Source organism: Bos grunniens, chromosome 3 (genome assembly GCF_055505025.1).
Source record: "Bos grunniens cultivar Pamir isolate PY7600 chromosome 3, Bosgru_T2T1.0, whole genome shotgun sequence".
Classification (NCBI taxonomy): Eukaryota; Metazoa; Chordata; class Mammalia; order Artiodactyla; family Bovidae; genus Bos; species Bos grunniens.
Genome location: NC_141167.1, coordinates 76,910,320 through 76,929,252, shown reverse-complemented (window position 1 = coordinate 76,929,252; position 18,933 = coordinate 76,910,320). Strand labels below are relative to the sequence as shown.

At 38.2% G+C, this 18,933-nt stretch overlaps 1 long non-coding RNA gene across 1 annotated transcript; it reads right to left on the bottom strand.

Moving 5' to 3' along the window:
- Positions 1–3,223: 3,223 nt before the first annotated feature.
- LOC147375875 (uncharacterized) lies at positions 3,224–6,067 on the bottom strand. The gene is made up of 2 exons (XR_015160558.1): positions 5,928–6,067; positions 3,224–4,365 (listed from the first exon to the last, which is right to left on the bottom strand). It is a non-coding gene; the product is annotated as an uncharacterized LOC147375875 (long non-coding RNA).
- Positions 6,068–18,933: the final 12,866 nt, after the last annotated feature.

Sequence of the window (18,933 nt, the reverse complement as noted above, 5' to 3'; positions counted from 1 at the left end):
GAGGAGAAAGATGAGGGGAAAGGAAGAGAAGAAGAAGAGGAGGAGGAGGAGGAAGAAGGAAGAGCTTGAAGATTATGTCTCTCCCAGTTTAAAGACCATGTATCTGTAATACACCATTTGAATATTTCAGCATCATAGTCCCACTCGGAGAAGGCAATGGCACCCCACTCCAGTACTCTTGCCTGGAAAATCCCACGGATGGAGGAGCCTGGTGGGCTGCAGTCCATGGGGTCGCTAAGAGTCGGACACGACTAAGCGACTTCACTTTCTCTTTTCACTTTCATGCATTGGAGAAGGAAATGGCAACCCACTCCAGTGTTCTTGCCTGGAGAATCCCAGGGATGGGGAGCCTGGTGGGCTGCCGTCTATGGGGTCGCACAGAGTCGGACATGACTGAGGTGACTTAGCATAGCATAGCACAGCATAGTCCCACTTGCCTCAGTTTGATTGGTAAGACCTCATTTCGGATTTTCTGACACACACCTGTAGAGTCTATTGTGTCTGACTTTATTCAATCAACTTAATATTTTGAGATTCATTACCCAAATCTTGAAGAATTCCAGTAGTTCATTCCTTTTTATTGGTGTGCTATATTACACATTATGAACATACTACAGTTTGTTTATTCATTCTTCTATAAATTGATATTTGGGTTGTTTCTGTATTCTTTAATATGATGAGTAACACTGCCATGAATATTTGAATATGTGCCTTTTTGTAGAGAAATTTTGATTTTTCCTGTTTTTTGATGAAGACCTGTATTGCTATGAACTTTTTAAAAACTGCTTTCGTATTCATAGTGAGTGGGGGCCACTCTCCAGCTGTGGTGTGTGGGCTTTTTACTGTGGTGGCTTCTCTCCTTGTGGAGCACATGGGCATGCAGGCTGCAGTAGTTGCAGCAGGTAGACTCAGCAGTTGTAACTCCTGGGCTCCAGTGCACTGGCTCAGTAGTTGTGGTACACGGGCTTAGCTTCTCCAAGGCATGTGGAATCTTCTGGAGTAGGGATCAAAACTGTCTCCTGCATTGGCAGGCTAATTCTTTATCACTGAGCTACCAGGGAAGCCCCCGAGTGACTTTGGGTGAGCTCCTGGATGACTCAGCCATCGTGAACTATATGCCAAACAGAAATAATCATATACTGTTCACAGTTGGTCCCAAGGGTGGTGGTAGCAGTAGTAAAGATAATAATGAAGATAAAAATGGTGTACAGCTTTTACTTTAAAGTCTATTTTGTCTTCTCTGATTACTGCAACTTCCACTTTCTTGTCATTTCCGTTTGCATCAAGTATCTTTTTTCATCCTCTCACATTCAATCTATATGTGTCTGGATATAGAATTCTAAGTTGACAGATTTGTTTTTTTTCACTATCATCTTGTTAAGAATATTGTCTTGTCTTCTAAGTTTCTATTGTTTCTGACAAAAATTCAGCGTTTTCCTCTCCATGTCACTTTTAATTTTTTTCTCTTTATTTCCTTTTTAACAATTTGGCTTTGAAGTGCCTAAATGTAACTTTCCTTTTGTATTTATCTCAGCTTCCTGACTTTGTAGGGCTTTTTTACTGATCAAATCTGGACATTTGTCACCTAGTATTTTTTGCCTCAACTATTTTTTTCCTCCTCCTTTCTGTCCATATTTTTAAACTACATGTACATGATGAAGCTTGATGCTATCCACAGTATATTAAGGCTTCTTTCATTTTTTCTAGATTTTTTTTCTGTCTGTCTTCAATTTAATGATTTGTATTGATCTGTCTACAGGTTTACTGGCACTTTTGTCTGTTTTCTCTCATTGTATTGTTAATTCCAGCTAGTAGATTAAAAAAAAATAGATATTGAATTTTTTCAATCCTGAGATTTTCATTTACTTTTTTTAAATAGTCTGTCTCTTCTGGTATTTTCATTTATTCACTATTTATACTTTTTTGGTAGATTCTTTAAGACACATTTACCACAGCTATTTTAAAGTCCCTATCTGCTAATTTCAACATCTACAGGTTTATGTCTATTGACTGACTCTTTCTAAATTATGTGTTATATTTTTCTGTTTTTTTAATGTTTATGTGTTTAGAAATTTTATATTGGACACTGTAAATGATACTTATGGAGAGTGTGAGTTCTGTTAAACAGCTATTTGTTAAACAAATAGTACTGAGATTTGCCTGAAAATACAGTTAAATTATTGCCAGATTACCTTGATTGAATGGAGGCTCATTTTATACTTTGTTAGGAAAGAACTCTTTTAGTTTGCCCTTTAATCTTATGATGATTAGTTCTGGTCATGCTCTTTTTTTCTAGTCTGTGGCCTCTATAGCATTTCACTGGAAATCCCAAAGAGTTTAACAAGAATATCAGGAACCCAGGCACAGCTTAGCTGGTTGAATCTGGCGTAAGATCTCTGATGAGGTAGCTGTTGGCCAGAGCTGTGGTCTCTTCTGAAGTTTCAGCTGTGTGGATGTGGGGGACACCCATTTCCAAACTCACTTGTGTCAGATTATTGTCACTCATTTGTGTCTGATACTCTTCCCTGGTGGTTCAGATGGTATAGTGTCTACCTGCAATGCGGGAGACCTGGGTTCAATCCCTGGATTGGAAAATCCCCTGGAGAAGGAAATGGCAACCCACTCCAGTACTCTTGCCTGGAAAATCCCATGGAAGGAGGAGCCTGGTAGGCTACAGTCCATGGGGTCATGAAGAGTCGGACACAACTGAGCAACTTCACGTTCTTTATTTCTTTGTGCCTGATAACTGTCAGAGTTTCCCTCCCTATCACATGGACCTCTCCATAAAGCCACCTCATCACACAGCAGCTGGCTTTCCCCAAGGTCAGGAATTCAGAAAGAGGGTGAGAGAAAGCCAAGCCCCAATACAGGAGTCCCAGTCTTTTTATCACTTTGATTTTGGAAATGACATCCCTTCATTTCTGCCATATTCTATCTTTACAAGTGAGTCAATTAATCTAGGTCATACTTGAGGATAAGAATGAATAAATACCAGGAAGTGGGAATCTTTCCAGTCTCCATCTTAATAGTTGCCTACCACATCATATAAGCTTTTATAATAAAACATATAGTAACAGCTTGTCACTGAGTACCTATCTTTAGTTTTTTAGTCTCAGACATCCTTATCCCACAATCATCCTATCAGGATACAAAACCAGTTTCAGAGAAGAGAAAAATCAATACACAAGGAGCTTAAGTGAATTGTCAGTTGAAATCGCAGCTTTGATTTCCTAAAATTCTTTATTGTAAAGTCAAAGAGTGGCACATCAAATGTTCAACTCTTGCTCTTTTTTTTCAGATCTCAGTTTAATCATTATTTTCTCCAAAATAGTTCCCCAGTTCTATAAGACTGAATTTGGTACAAACTTTCGGCATTGTTTAGGTCTCTGTTGTATTTGTAATTAGCATCCTGTACTGTAACTTTAGTTGTACTTCTCTATATAATAACTGCTAACACAAGCTCTTTGAGGGCAGATAGCGTGCCTGATTCATGGTTGCATGGGATTTTTTTCTAACAATCTACTGGAAAGTACCTACCTCAGGATCAAAAATAATTGTTTCCCTTTTTCAAAGCAAAGAAAACAGACTTTAATTGAAATATGGGAAATTGAGCAGAGGCTGGAGGAGAAATGAAAGTGACACTAGGTTCATCCGATGCCTTTGCAGACCATACACAGAGGAAGAGGCTCCAGAATAGGATTTATAAATGTCCCAGAGAGCGTTCTACTTATTTCTAAATAAAAATAAAACTTATGTTGATGTTTCATGAGAGAGGAAAAAAACAGCCAGTGAGAGGTATAAAAAAAGAAGAAGGTGGGGGAAAAAAGAAGAAAGACAAGTCTTTCCTTTGTAACACTTGTTTCCAGATTTGTTCACTCGCTGGACTAAGGATGATTTAGTCTTAAAATATATCTCCAAAAATGAAATAGAAATAAAAATGTTAGGGACAGGTTGCACATTAGCAGGGCAGTGAATTGCTATACCGTGGTTTTCCCTCAGTTCCTGGGCCTTCCTGCTGGGTAATTTGAGAAGCTATGACAGGCATCGTTGGATACTCCAAGAAGGTCATTTTTGACAGTCAGTCGTTAATTTTCTGACTTATGGAGCTTGCTTTTTTTTTTTCCTTCTAAATTTGGAGATGATGTTTCTTTGGTGTACTTTGGCTTTTCACTCATTAGATTCTCCAGGATTGCCAGGGAGGATTGTAGAAAGTCTTTTGAGTGACATTTCAGCACTTTTTCTGAGCCTTGAAGAATTCTGTTGCCGGGGCTTTTGGAGGATGGATTATTTTCTTGGCAGGTAGTGTGGCCTCCGCAGAGCTCATTAGGCTTTCGGTTGAGTCGATCTAAAGTGCACAGTTGAATACTGTCATAAAAAAGAAAGTAGTTTGGGTCTAATTCCTAATGGAGCTGCAAAGACTACAGCTCCTTTTTGATCTCTGAATTCCGAAGTCTTTTACAGTTGTCATATTACTGACTGCTCATTCTAGAACCAGGATTCTTTTTCTTTCTAAGTCTTTTATGCTCAGAATGTTATTTTGATGCTTAGTATACATGAGCAGATTTGGCACCCTGGTGTATTTAATAATATCAACATTTCCTTCTTACCAGCTCTGTGTGTGTGTGTTTCTCACAAAAGAGCTCTTCTTTGCAGAACCTAGTTTCTCCAGGTTAAGCTGTCATGCATCAAAGTCAATTGTCCTTTCTCACTATTCCTGTGTAACCATTAGGTGGTAATATGCCTCATTTGATAACTGACATAAAGTTTTTAATGTATGATGTTCTTTTGGTGATTTGGGGTGGAGGGAACAATTTATCAATTCTGGTGTAATTTGTAAATTTTCTTAAGAATGAAGGCTTAGGGCAAACTCATGTTCTGTATAATGGCAGGACTATACTATTGCCTAAAAGTAAAAACCTGCAATCTGGATAAGAAAGCAGAAAAAAATGACAAGGTCACTTTACACGTAAAGCTTTTATTTATGTTCCATTATGGATATTTCATGCTGTTTTAGAAACTATATAATTTTAAGAAACAGTTTTATTTACTTGTGAAATAAATCATGTGTCCATTATTAATTTTTCTCTTGGTTGCCAATAATATGTATGTATTGAGCACCATATGACATGAGTTTAAGTTTAATAATCACAAAACATTATAATTTTTGTCTGTGTAACCAATTAATAAGTAAAATATGAGTATAAACATTGTAAAATGTGAAGTTTTAAAATGAGAAATATGACTTGGGGAAGAAGTTTTACAATAATTTCAAACTGTCATTTAGTATTTACTTAGATAAATAGATATGAGTGTGACTATTTCTTTTCCCTTTTGCTAATAATTATTTCTCTCTCAGTCTTTAGTATGTCTGAACATCTATAATACATAGCTTATTTTTGTTTTAGAATTATTAAAAATTAGGCACTTCTGAATTTAATAGTCATAACATGAATGAAAACATTTGCTTTTTAATAAGAAGACAAATGTGGTATAAACTGAAGGCCCATACTAGGAACACAGAATCATCTTTCTGTCCTATAAGGACACTAAATGTATTGACTTACCTTTGCCAAAAGAAAAATAAAATGTTGCAACAGTTTTGAGTATAATTTTATAAAAGGAAAAATAGTTACCTCTAATCCTGAGCCTTCACTAGCAATTTTAATTTTTGCGCAACAACTTCCAATCCTTTATCTATTTGCATCTATATTTTTATATAACATATATTCCCCTAAACATTATATCTTCTATCCCTCTACATGTTCTTGAATAATCTCCTAGATTACCATTTTCAGGTCTGTATAACTTTTCAAAGAAGACTACTATTTATTTTAATAGCTAAGAGTTTTATATTTCCTTTTCTAATGCTTAAAGCAAAGAAACATACAAAGTTAATGCCCATTTGCTACCAAATCACTGATGCCAACCTGCCAGCATGATGAAGATTTAGGCAGAATTTAACATGCTGCGTTGTCTGTGTGGAATTGGATCCTTTCTTCCATCAGTGCCGAAAACTATAGATGCCACATTCCTGTTTTCTCATGTCCCCAAAGTAAATATTGCAATGAAAGCCTGAGGCCTGTGAAGGTCAAAGGAGATCCGATTACCTAAATTCTCTTTATAATATTTAAAAATCTATGGAAATATGTTGAATACATGTTTTGAATTATGACATTGGGTTATTTTGTGAACAGCTAAAGTATGAATCAATAACAAAAAATAGTAACATTTTCCTTGAACATGTTATCTTAAAACATTAAATGAAGAGGCTTTTTGAAGGACTTAGTTTTATTAAAAATTTATTGAAACAAAAATGTGTAGGCTTTTGTAACCAACTTTACAAATATTCAAAATTAAAATAATTTGTTATAGTCTACTGATTATGAAACATAATGTTAGCCTTACAAACCTAGTTTTAACTAGAATAAAATTATCATAAAACTAGCAATTGAATGCTAGAGGTCTCTAGGAGACAAAAAAGTACAGTGGAATTAACATAAGTCATTCATTCCTATATTTACGCTATGATTATTTACTGAACACTTTCTCTGAACTTGGCAAGACTCTAAGAAAGACCAAAACTGTCTAGATCCTTCCCCTCATGAAGCTTAAATTTCCTTTTTTAAAAATAATTTTTAGTGTAGTATAGTTTTTTATAATGTTGTATTAGTTTCTGCTGTAGAGCAAAATGAATCAGCTATACATATACATATATCCCCTCCCTTTGGACTTCCTTCCCGTTGAGGCCACCCTACCACATTAAGTAGAGTTCCCATGTGATATAGTATGTTCTTACTAGTTATAAATTTATACACAGAATTAACAGTGTATATGTGTCAATCTCAGTCTCTCAATTCCTCCCACTTCCCTCTGTCCCCCTTGGTATCCATACATTTGTTCTCTATGTCTGTGTTTCTATTTCTGCTTTGCAAATAGCAGCTTAATTCATAAAGCTTAAATTTTCAAACTGAAACTCTTTGGAAATTGAAGCCTGTTAGAAATATTAGTGACCATGTTGTTCTGTTATTTATTAAATGATTTAGGTGGAAAGAAGAAAGGAATACAGTAAGTATTTAATTGCCTTGTTTTCTGGTAGCAAATTCAGTCTTTCTTACTAAGGCCTGTCTGGAAAATTAAGAGCTTGGAGTGTAAATATGTAAATGGATTATCCTCCTCAGTGGGGTTGGGTAATCTTAATTTAACAAGACTTTCAACTCTGTGGTGGTGCTCAGCTCCCACTAAGATATTCATTTCTGTGCCAGAGTGATCAACTCTAACTATGCAACCATGGCGTGGCTCTACTTCGGGCAGATGGTGAACGGATCTCATCTGCAGGTATGTGTTGAAGAGGCTGCTTTGCTTGCATGCCACAGCTGCACTTTGCAGTTTTAACTAATATTCTCCTATGAATGTATCAACATTGACACTGCAACTATGAGCAAGAAAGCTCCATAGTGATAGAGTGCATGCTCAGTCATGTCCAACTCTGCGACCCGTATGGATTGTAGCTCGCCAGGCTTCTCTGTCCATGGGATTTCCCAGGCAAGAATACTGGAGTGGGTTGCCATTTCCTCCTCCAGGGGATCTTCCCTACCCAAGGATTGAACTTGGGTCTCCTGTGTCTCCTGCATTGCAGGCAGATTCTTTACCATCTGAGCCGCCAGAGAAGCCCCAAAGACTGATGTGTGTGTGAAAGTGGGATCTTTCCAGGGGATCTTCCTGACCCAGGGATCAAACCCTCCTATCCTTCATTGGCAAGCAGATTCTTTACCCGTGAGCCACCTAGGAAGCCCAAGAAAGCTCCATATTTGTAGTAAAGGTGGAGTCAACAATATCTTCTTTTTAGATGTTATCACCTTCTGCGTTTAGCTCTGGGGATCAGCATAAACTTTTGTTTTCATTCCCTACTCCTGTCAAAAAAGACACTGTGCTATTAGTGGTATTTCCTATAATAAATGTCCTTCACTTACTTCCAAATATGTAACTTTTAGTCTGTCTTCCAAAGATGAATATAATTTATTATTTTGAATATTTTTTATCAGATCAGTAGCTTAAAGAGATAATCACATGAAAATCTTCCTCCAAACAAAGTCACTGTTGGGGGATCCCTTCATCCATTTAACCCATATTATTGTTATTTTTCTTCTTGCTGGTAAGTAAAGACATTCAACTGTAAATATATTCCAAAGCACTGTTATAAGATTGAGGAATTACTGGATAGATCATCTGAGAGATGGTAGATGTGTTTGTAATAATAATGACTTCGAAGTTTTATTTATACATTATGCTGTACCTGTTTTTAAATTAAGTTATTATATACCTAGAAATCCAGACAGAGATAAAATGAAGTACAAAATAAGCCCAAATTTTAGTTGAGAGAAAGATAAATATACACCTATCCATGTGTCATATTTAAACCCAAATTGAAGTTTGGTTACTTGCAGGATTAGGGGGTTGAAAACATCCAGTTGGTTGTGATTCCTTTGACTTAGAAATCCCAGTGGAGATGAGTTCTAGATGGGGCAGGTGGAAGAGATCTTGAAAGCTATCTTCTAACATCTCCAGTATCTCTGACTTCACCCTTAGTGTTACACATTTCCATTGGGATTATTACAAAACTCATATAATTTTCTGCTTCTAAATTCATCCGATTCTAGTCTGAATTTGATACCTCTACACTGAAGCCAAAACAATCTCTCTAAAATACTTCTGATTCTTGTGTGCCCCTGCTTAAAAACATCAGTGAATCCCATTGTTTTTACAATAAAGTCAAAACCCTGAGTATAGATCATGGGTCTCTGAATGTCTGGGCAATGCCTGTGTCTCAGCTCATCCCTGTCATGCCCGCCTTCACATCCCACCTTCCAGTAGAAAGGAACACCTGGCAGTCCAGTGAATGCATCATGCTCACTGTTGTATTGGGCCTTTGACTTCCCACATGCTCTCTGTCCTGACACACCCACCTTCAGTTCTTTCCCTCTGCCTGCGTACATGAGTGCTAAGTTGCTTTAGTCGTGTCCTACTCTTTCCAACCGCATGGACTATAGCCCGCCAGGGTCCTCTGTCCATGGGATTCTCCAGCCAAGAATACTGGAGTGGGTTGTCATTGCCCTCCTCCAGGAGATCTTCCCCACCCAGGGATCAAACCCTTGACTCTTACATCTCCTGGTTTGGCAGATGTGTTCTTTACTACTAGCACCACCTTGGAATCCCTTGCTCCTACCTGGTTGACACCAATTAATTACTGGGAACTCAAATTAGACATCTCTTCATTCAGGAAAGGTCTGGGTTAGGTAAACCTTCTGTGTGCGGCTATAAATTCTGTATTTACATAAGCAGCACACTTCTCACATTTTGTTTTAGTATTCTATTCAGCTGTGTACAAGTCTCTCAGCTTTGTGTGGGAAAGGTGTCTGGATACAATGATGGTCAGAAAAAAATGACCATACAGGGAGTGTAGCACAGCTGATGAATGATATAGTTGTAGGTGATGAGGGTACTTCAAGTTCTGTCTTATAAGAAATAACTGAAAATAAAAAAAAGAAGAGTCAAACGCTGTAGGAGATATAGCTAGTCAAAAAGTTTAAAACACTGGGAGCAGCATGTAGCAGATAACACAGAGTTTACCAAATATCCTTGTGCTCTCCTAAATTTCCCAGCATCCCTTGCAGTTCAGTTATGGTCACATAACTAAGCTGGGTCAGTGGGTTGAGTGACGTGTGTCACTTCAGTGGCTTTGCCCCTTTCAGATTTCTTTTCCTTTGGCAAAGTGATCCAGAAGGCCCCATGTTTCAGAGAGCATAGTTACAAGGTTCAGAAAGACATCCTGACCAACAAGAAAAAGAAATAAGCCTTCACTGTGTTAAGCCACTTAGATTTCAGGGTTTGTCTGAAATGGCCACCAGAGTTAACCACCCTGAGTACTCCAGGGAATAATGACTTCCTTTAAGTCATCTTGGACATGAACTTGGGCAAACTCCAGGAGATAGTGAGGGACAGGAAAGCCTGGAATGCTACAGTCCATGGGTTCGTAAAGAATCACACAACTTAGTGACTGAACAGCAAGTCATCTTGAGAACCCAGTCATATGAAGAAATAACAAGGAATTCTGTTCCCTAAGGAATAGAATTTAAGCCAAAGATAAAACATAGAAACAAATATTAAAATAAATATTAAAACAAAATCAGAACTATACAAAGATGAATTTGTATCTTTTCAAACTATACAAAGATGATTCTTTTAAAAAATAAGTACTGCTTGTGAAAATTGTTAAATCTTAATTATGTTGAATTGGTTCATAGTGCTTTTCAGGTCTATGATCTCCTTCTACTTTGTATATTCATTTTATTAATTTTTTAGTTTGATATTGAAACTCCAACTAAAAAATCTTAACTATCTACTTTAAAAAAAGATTTGGAACATATAGTGGAAATACATGTACCTTTATTCCATATTTTCCAAGTCTCCTGTAAATGTGCTGTCATATTTTCATAATTTAAGGAATAAAAAACACTGTTTGTGTTTGGACACTGGGAACATTGGAGAGGGATTGGAGTATTTCACAGATTATTAGACCAGGACTCAAACAGGGAGATGCATCATTCTGGGAGAAACAATAGTTTTTAAGAAGAGGAATGACCCCTAGCAAGGCTGCCTGGGAAGACCTGTGCTACTTCTCTCTAATGGCGGTGAGAATACATGTACCAGCCACCTCTCTAGAAAGCTGCCACTCCAAGAGGTTTAACTTCTGTCTCATCAAAACCTTTGATGAACTGGTAAAATTCCCCAGGGTTCCAAACATCCCTACAATGGTCCCTCCAGGCACCAGTATTTGTGGCTCCTGACTTTGGCTTTTCTCAGTTCAGTTCAGTCATTAATCATGTCCGACTCTTTGTGACCCTATGGACTATAGCATGCCAGGCTTCCCTGTCTATCACCAACTCCCGAAGTTTGCTCAAACTCATACAAAGTCAGTGATGCTATCCAATCATCTGTTGTCTCCTTCTCCTGTCTTCAATCTTTCCCGGCATCAGGGTCTTTTCCAGTGAGTCAGTTCTTCTTATCAGGTGGCCAAAATATTAGAGCTTCAGCTTCAGCATCAGTCCTTCTAATGAATATTCAGGGATGATTTCCTTTAGGATTGACTGGTTGGATCTCCTTGCAGTCCAAGGGACTCTCAAGAGTCTTCTCCAACACCACAGTTTCAAAGCATCAAGTCTTTGGCACTCAGCTTTCTTTATGGTCCAACTCGCACATCCACACATGACTACTGGAAAAACCATAGCTTTGACTAAATGCACCTTTGTCAGCAAAGTAATGTCTCTGCTTTTTAATATGCTGTCTAGATTGTTCAAAGCTTTTCTTCCAAGGAGCAAGCATCTTTTAATTTCATGGCTGCAGTCACCATCTGCAGTGATTTTCGAGCCCAAGAAAATAAAAATATGTCACTGTTTCCATTGTTTCCCCATCTATTTGCCATGAAGTGATGGGACTGGATGCCATAATCTTCATTTTTTTAATGTTGAGTTTTAAGCTAGCTTTTTCACTCTCCTCTTTCACTTTCATCAAGAGGCTCTTTAGTTCTTCTTTGCTTTTCACCATAAGGGTGGTATCATCTGAGGTTATTGCATATCCAAGGTTATTGACATTTCTCCCAGCATTTTCTAATCAGCAGCTTTTCTCCTACATTTCTGCCATCGCTGGATCCCTTTCTCTTTTTTATTTTGGACCTTAAGCAATGTGACCTATATCTTCCAGCCTCAAACTCAGATTGACTTGGGCACTACCTGACAGAAGCAGGAAGTGAGAGAATTCAGTGCTTCTGATTTATTTACTTTTGACTCTCTGTCTGCTACAGTGACAGGGGAAGAACTGTTCTGAGGCACATATGAAGCTATCTTTCCAGGCAACATTTTCTTGAGAAGGCAGGCTCAGTTCTTGCCAATTTCATTGATTATTAACTCAATATATTTAAAAATGGATGGACTCAATAGGCAGCAAGATGATATTCACTCAACTCTTCAAAATGTACTTATTGAACAACTATTATGTACCAAGTAGGCTGAAAGTATGCTTGCACAGAAGAAATAATAGGGCTCTCACCTTCTTGGAACTTGCATTTTAATGGGACTATAGAAAATAAGTCTGTGCATGCTAAATTGTTTCAGTCACATCTGACTCTTTGCAACCCCATGGACTGTAGCCCACCAAACTCCTCTGTCCATGGGATTATCCAGGCAAAAATACTGGAGTGGGTTGCCATACCCTCCTCCAGGGGATCTTCCTGACCTAGGGATTGAACCCATGTCTCCTGTGGCTCCTGCACTGCAGACAAATTCTTTACCACTGAGCCACCAGGGAAGCTCTAGAAAATAAGTAAGTATAGGGAAAATACAAGAAGTACAGATAAGCCATGTGGAGGAGATAAAATATCTGCTTTATTCTGGGTGGGTTACTAATATCCTAGAGTAGATTTTGATTTATCTAGAAAGATTAAAAATTATACTCTATGTCCTCCAAAATCTATCTTACAAGCTGCCATATTTCATCAGAGAATTACCACCCAAACCCCAAACGCTTTCATCCATATCGTTGGCTCACAACCAACAAGAACAGCAGTCTGGAAAGCAAGAGAAAATGCAACATCTCTCTTGAATGAGGAAAGCAGAACTTTTGCCAATGCAACAGCCAAGATTTAAAATTCAAGAAACTTTCAGAAAAGGAAGGCCCAAGCAGAGTTGTTCAACCATAACAGCTTATCCCAGACCGAGGAAGGACACAGATGGACAAGGGATTACTGCCATGTGCTACCCAATGCCACCACCCGTGCTCTGGGCCGGCGTGCAGAACACCAAACGCCATCCACTACGAGGAGCCATATGAAAGCCCCCGCTGAAAGGCCGGCTGGTTGTCTCTTTACTTTTTAAAACTGGCATTTAAATCACTCTGGCAGATGGGAGAAAAGTATGTAATAAAAGTTGACATTTCATTTTTACTCTGTATGTTTGTTAAGTTAATTCTATTATCATTCACTGGGAGATCAGTACTGAATAGTAATCAGACTGTGGCAGCTTGCAGCTAATGTAAAGAGAGGATAGTTTCTAAGGGCCAAATTGACCCTAAGTGATAAGCAACAATTAATCACATGTCATTACCTTAGGAGGTCCCAGGATGACATAAAAGGTAAAAGCAAAGGTTTCATAGTAAGGCTAAGCCTATATTTGGTCATAGCTATTTTTAACAATATTCCTCTTGGACTTGTACATTCTAAAGAAGGAATGCAAACAAGGGAGGGAGAGAGAGAAAATATCTGTTAGATTTTGCACTTTCTCTTTGTTTCAAAACTCTCATATCTTTCTTTTGGTATTAGAGCATCATTCTCTTTTCTAATATACTTAAAGCGCTACCTTATAAGCAAATAATTCTCACCCAAAGTCTGTTACTTTTGATTCAGAAATGTACCACTTCAACACATTCATCTCAGATAAACTTTGAAATTGACTTAAAGTTCTCACTTATATTATTTGACCTCCAAAGTAACTGGTTTTGCATCCTTCTTAGGAGCTGTAAGAGAATTAATTTTTCTTCCACAAGTAGAAATCCCTTCTTTCTTGTTCCATTTCTGTTAGTCCATCTTTACAGGTTTTCTTTTCTTTTTCCCTTTATCCAATATATCACTATAGTAAATGTTGCCAGAGGCCCACCTGAATATCGGCCCCTACCACAGAGGGTAACTGTGCCTTGGCATGCACTTCTTGTGCGGGTCAATGGCTTTTTATCTCAAGCACCTGCATTCAGAGAGGGCTGGAACTGTCACAGGCAAATGCTCCCAGAATTAACACTCAAACCACAGGCACTAGCATTGATAGCCTGACATTGCAGTATCCTTTGCCTCCTGGTGGGATTATTCTGAAGTGTGTTCCTAATAGCCTTTTAAAGAGTCCCAGATAGATTAAGTCTTTTTTTGTCTATACTCAGAAACTCATCATAGCACCATCCTCTCTTTGGTTACTGAACTCCCTTCCCAAATAAAATACTCAGGGATTGCGTTTGGGAGAGCACAAACTAAGCCTATCCCTGATGGAAGGAAACTAGTCATTAAGCAAGCATTAAACAAGCACCTATGTGCTAGGTACTGTCCAGTGTTTGCATATAAGAGATATATTTTAATTTCTTACTCTAGGAAGTTCTTCCCTTTAAATACCTCACTAGCATAGGATTGTTCCCATCAGCCATAGGACAAATATAATATTCTTATTTTTACTTTATAAATTTTTGCTTTCTTCTATTTTTATTTTCATAGGTGTAGCAAATGAGAGCCCAGAGGACTTGAGTATGCCTGTGCACCTCCACCACAGCACACTTCCGGCGTGGATGCTGGGGTGGCGACACCAGTGTGGTCCATTTAAAAAGCTATTGGACCATAACAAGGAATGTTCTGAAGTAAAAATACTGTCAATGGATATGATAGACACCAAAATTCTCAATGTACAAAGAACATATATAAATCAATAAGTCAAATATGAAGATTGAAAACTAGACAAAAAATAGCTCACAAATAGCCCATCAACGGGAAGACTTTTTCAACAATCCTAGTTGGGGCTGTTTTTTTCCAAAATTTGTTGTAACAATAATTCCCTTTCCATATGACCTTGACACTTCTCAACCAGTAGACTTCAGCTGAAGTGGTGCTATATGACTTTGGAGGCTAGGCCAGAAAAATGCCATGCATTTCTACCTTGTTTTCTTGGAATGCTCAACCCTGGAACTCAGTCACCATGATGTGAGCAGGTCCAAGAAACCCATGGAGAGGCTCACATGAATAGGAATCAAGGCCCCTGGCTAAAAGCCCTGGTTGAACTCCAGTCAACAGATTTCAGTGAGTGAACCATCCTGAAAACGGGTCATCCAGACCACAACATGCTGTCCTGTTTGACACTGGATGGAGCAAAAATGAGCTATCCCCACTGAGCCCTGCCCAAGTTGCACAGTTTTGAACAAAATAAATGATTGTTATTGTTTTAAGCCACTATGATTTGCAGTGATTTGCTATAAAACAATAGACGCCTGACACATAATTTGATATTCCAAAATGAGTGAGGCCATAACAAAAACCTAAATATGAGATTTTGGTTTAGGGATACAGTAGTGGGTAGAAGCTGGAAGGAGCTTAAGACTGTGAAAGCTAGAAGGGACATGAAGGGAATGTTACAGATATATAAAGGATCTCAAAGCCCGAAGGCTATGGGTGAGAAATTAAAGAAAAATAAGAAAAATGTTACTGGAAGCTACAGAAATGGGTTTCTTGTTATGCAGAGGCAGAAAACTTGCCAACACTATTGCCTGCTCTAATGTGAAAAAATAGAAAATGTATTATCATGGAAATAATGATATAGTTAAGATTTCCAGGCAAAATATTAAAATTGCCACCTGGCTTCTTTTCCTAGGTTTTGATAAAATATGAAAGGAACAAGTTGAGCTAAAGGAAAAAACTGTTAAATATCAAAGTCGGAACTTGCTGGGCTCAAAAATAAAACTATTTCTCATATCTAGTCTCTCCAAATGGCACATGATTCTCAAATTAAGTGTCACAACAAAGATCAAATCCTGGAAGAGATTATAGGCTCTTTTCTTGACTTTATAAAGTTCGAATAGAGGTCTTATAAGAACTTCTGGACAAGTCAAAAGCACTTTAAATATCTTAGAGAATGCCTTGCAGATTCTACCATAAATTGGGATTCATAAGAATATTAAGCATTTTGTCATTTAGCTTCCTTTCAGGAAGGCCAAAATAGAAACGGTGGCCGGTCTTAAAGACACTTGTACTTGTGGCTTTGTCAGTGGGAGTGAACCCCAATAAGATTCATAGAAAAGTCATATTTTTATTTTTATTTTTTTTAGAAAAGTCATATTTTTAAAAAGAACTGCTTTGTCACACAGAGAAGGCAATGGCACCCCACTCCAGGACTCTTGCCTGGAAAATCCCATGGATGGAGGAGCCTGGAAGGCTACAGTCCATGCGGTCACTAAGAGTCGGACACGACTGAGCGACTTCACTTTCACCTTTCACTTTCATGCACTGGAGAAGGAAATGGCAACCCACTCCAGTGTTCTTGCCTGGAGAATCCCAGGGACGGGGAGCCTGGTTGGCTGCCGTCTCTGGGGTCGCACAGAGTCGGACACGACTGAAGCGACTTAGCAGCAGCAGCAGCTTTGTCACAAGTACTGTCATCATAGATCGAAAGAAGTAGAGACAGTACAAAATTAAAAGAAACATTTGCACTTAAAAATTTTTGCAGGCAGGAAGCAGACTGGGAAGGCTTCTCAACCGAAACCACAGGCTTCTTGGAGGTGGGGGGAGGAAGAACTCAGAGTACAGAATCAAGTGCTACCAAGAATTCCCATATAGTAAGATTGAACCCTAATCAGAGAACTGGTGAAATGTGTCCCACTGGATTTCAGAACTGCTCTGAGCCAATGAATGTATGTTTTTCATATACTCCTCATTTTGAGCAGTTATTTTATTCATGTACCAGAATTTGCATTTTGGGGTCAGGGAGCTGAAAGCCAGACAATTTATCTCTTTTAATTTACATGTCTTTAGATTGAGAGGAACTGTACTAAACTTGATAAATTTGAAAACTCTTATGAGGAGACCAAATCCAATTCAAATGATGAAATACTGAATTTTGAGCATGTGCTGTAATGAGATGAAACTCTGGAAATCTTGAGGCAAAGGCAGACACATCTGGCATACAAAAGCAATGTGAATTGCTGTAGACAGAGAATAGGCTGTGGCAGATTGTATTTTGCAAAGATGACCATCATCAACATATCTTGTCCCATATGAGATAGGACATCTTATGATGTCGTCTTGATGCTCCTCTCATTGAGTGGTGAGATTTATGTCCCCTCCTAGTGAAGATGGACAGACCTTTGTGATTGTCTCAACAAATGGAGACTGTTGAAGTGACATCCAAGTCTGAGTGAAAAAAATCAATCTAAAGAAAAAGAAATAGAGATATCTTCAAAGATCACACACAAACAAACAGAAAGCAGAAATGAGTTTGGTAGTATTTCTCCATTACTTTCTAAAGAAAGTAGACATGAAGTCTGACAATTTTTTTTTTTTTTATTAGAAAGGGGCAAATCTGTTGTGAAGGGAAGGTTTGTGGGATCTCATCATGATCAGTAAAACCATTTTCAAAATGTTCTACTTTTCATTTATCTGATTTGGTGCCTGCCAAGGAACATTCTGGGGCTTTCCAGGTGGCACTAGTGGTAAAGAACCCACCTGCCAATGCAGGAGATGTGAGAGACGCAGGTTGGATCCCTGGGTAGGGAAGATCCCCTGAAGGAGGACATAGCAACCCACTCCAGTGCTCCTGCATGGAGAATCTCATGAACAGAAGAGCCTGGCAGGCTATAGTCCATGGGGTCACAAAGAGTCGACACAACTGAAGCAACTTAGCATGCACAAGGAATATTCTGGTTGTCAATTTAATACCCCAGACTCTGTGTCTGGGGAGGGATCGACTTGGGTGGAAGAAGGTTATTTGGTTGCTGGAAATGAATATCCGTCAGTCTCAAGCAGTGAAATAGCCATTCAGTTTATTGAAATTTGGTTAGTATGAGTTAGTCCTTATGATCAATGAATCGTGATTATGTTACTGAGTCACTAGACCTCCAAAGGTAAGGAAAATAATAGAATGTGGGGGGAAAGTACCTGGGAAAGCCAATCTGAAGGCTTTCTGTCTTTCTTTTCCATCTTTTCATTTAAACATTATTCAGTGTTTAGACTTCAGGAAATCGTTTTGGAAAATGTACTGTTTATAGAACAGGGTGGGTTGAGATGACAGGCAGTGGTAGATACAAGCCAACTAACAGGCATTTATGATATCAGAGACCTTCAATAATGGTTTAAATATTTTCTCCAAAAGCTTTTGCAGTAAAAATAAGCATCTAAGTATGTAAACTGTATTTATTATATTCACCACCAAAACCTGTCAGATTTATCATTCCAGTATTCTTTTGGTTGGACATTTCTCATAATCTTTGGCATGTGAAAACCGTCTTTGAACATCTGCTAGGAAAAAATTAATTAAACCCATATGGTTTGAAACCCCATGAAAACTTTCAGGATTTAGAAAATAACACCTAGATCTAGGAAACATAATCCCTGCAAATTTTATTTTCTTATTTTGTGATCCTATTCTTTCCTTTTTGCCTTTCTGCCCTCAGAATTTTATATACCCATACCTTAGTAAATGGTCATTAACTATCATTCCAAAATTTCCAATTCAAACCCCAGAATCAGACATTCAGTAAGAATACTTGACAGAAGAAAGCCACAAATTTGCACATCAGCCAAGAGGAGCACATCTCTAGCATCACGTATACCCTCACCCCATGCTCCACAGCAGCCGCCCTACATTCATCAGGCACAACAAGTTGTCTCCTTTCTCTGTGCCTGGGGAAACCCTGCTACCTTGTGGTCTGTTTAATACTTATTCCCCCAAAAAGAGATAATCATAAAAATATCTTGTAGAAACTTCTCATTTACAAGTTAATACCTAACTTTTTTTTAATCTCTCAAAGTGAAAAAAAATATTCTTTAAGAAATATCTAAAGAATTGCCATTCACATTAAAACTTTATGAAAACATCATACCACCACTCTCCAAATATCAAGATTAAAATAATTCCTTCTTTACATATAACCATAATACCCTTTAGGGTTTCATTGGTGGCTCTAGTGGTAAAGAATCTGCTGGCCAATGTGGAAGACATAAGAGACTCGGGTTCCATTCCTGGGTTGGGAAGATCCCCTGGAGAAGGAAACGGCAACCCACTCCAGAGGAGTGGACAGAGGAGCCTAGCATTCTACAGTCCATAGGGTTACAGAGAGTCAGACATGACTGAAGTGACTTAGCAT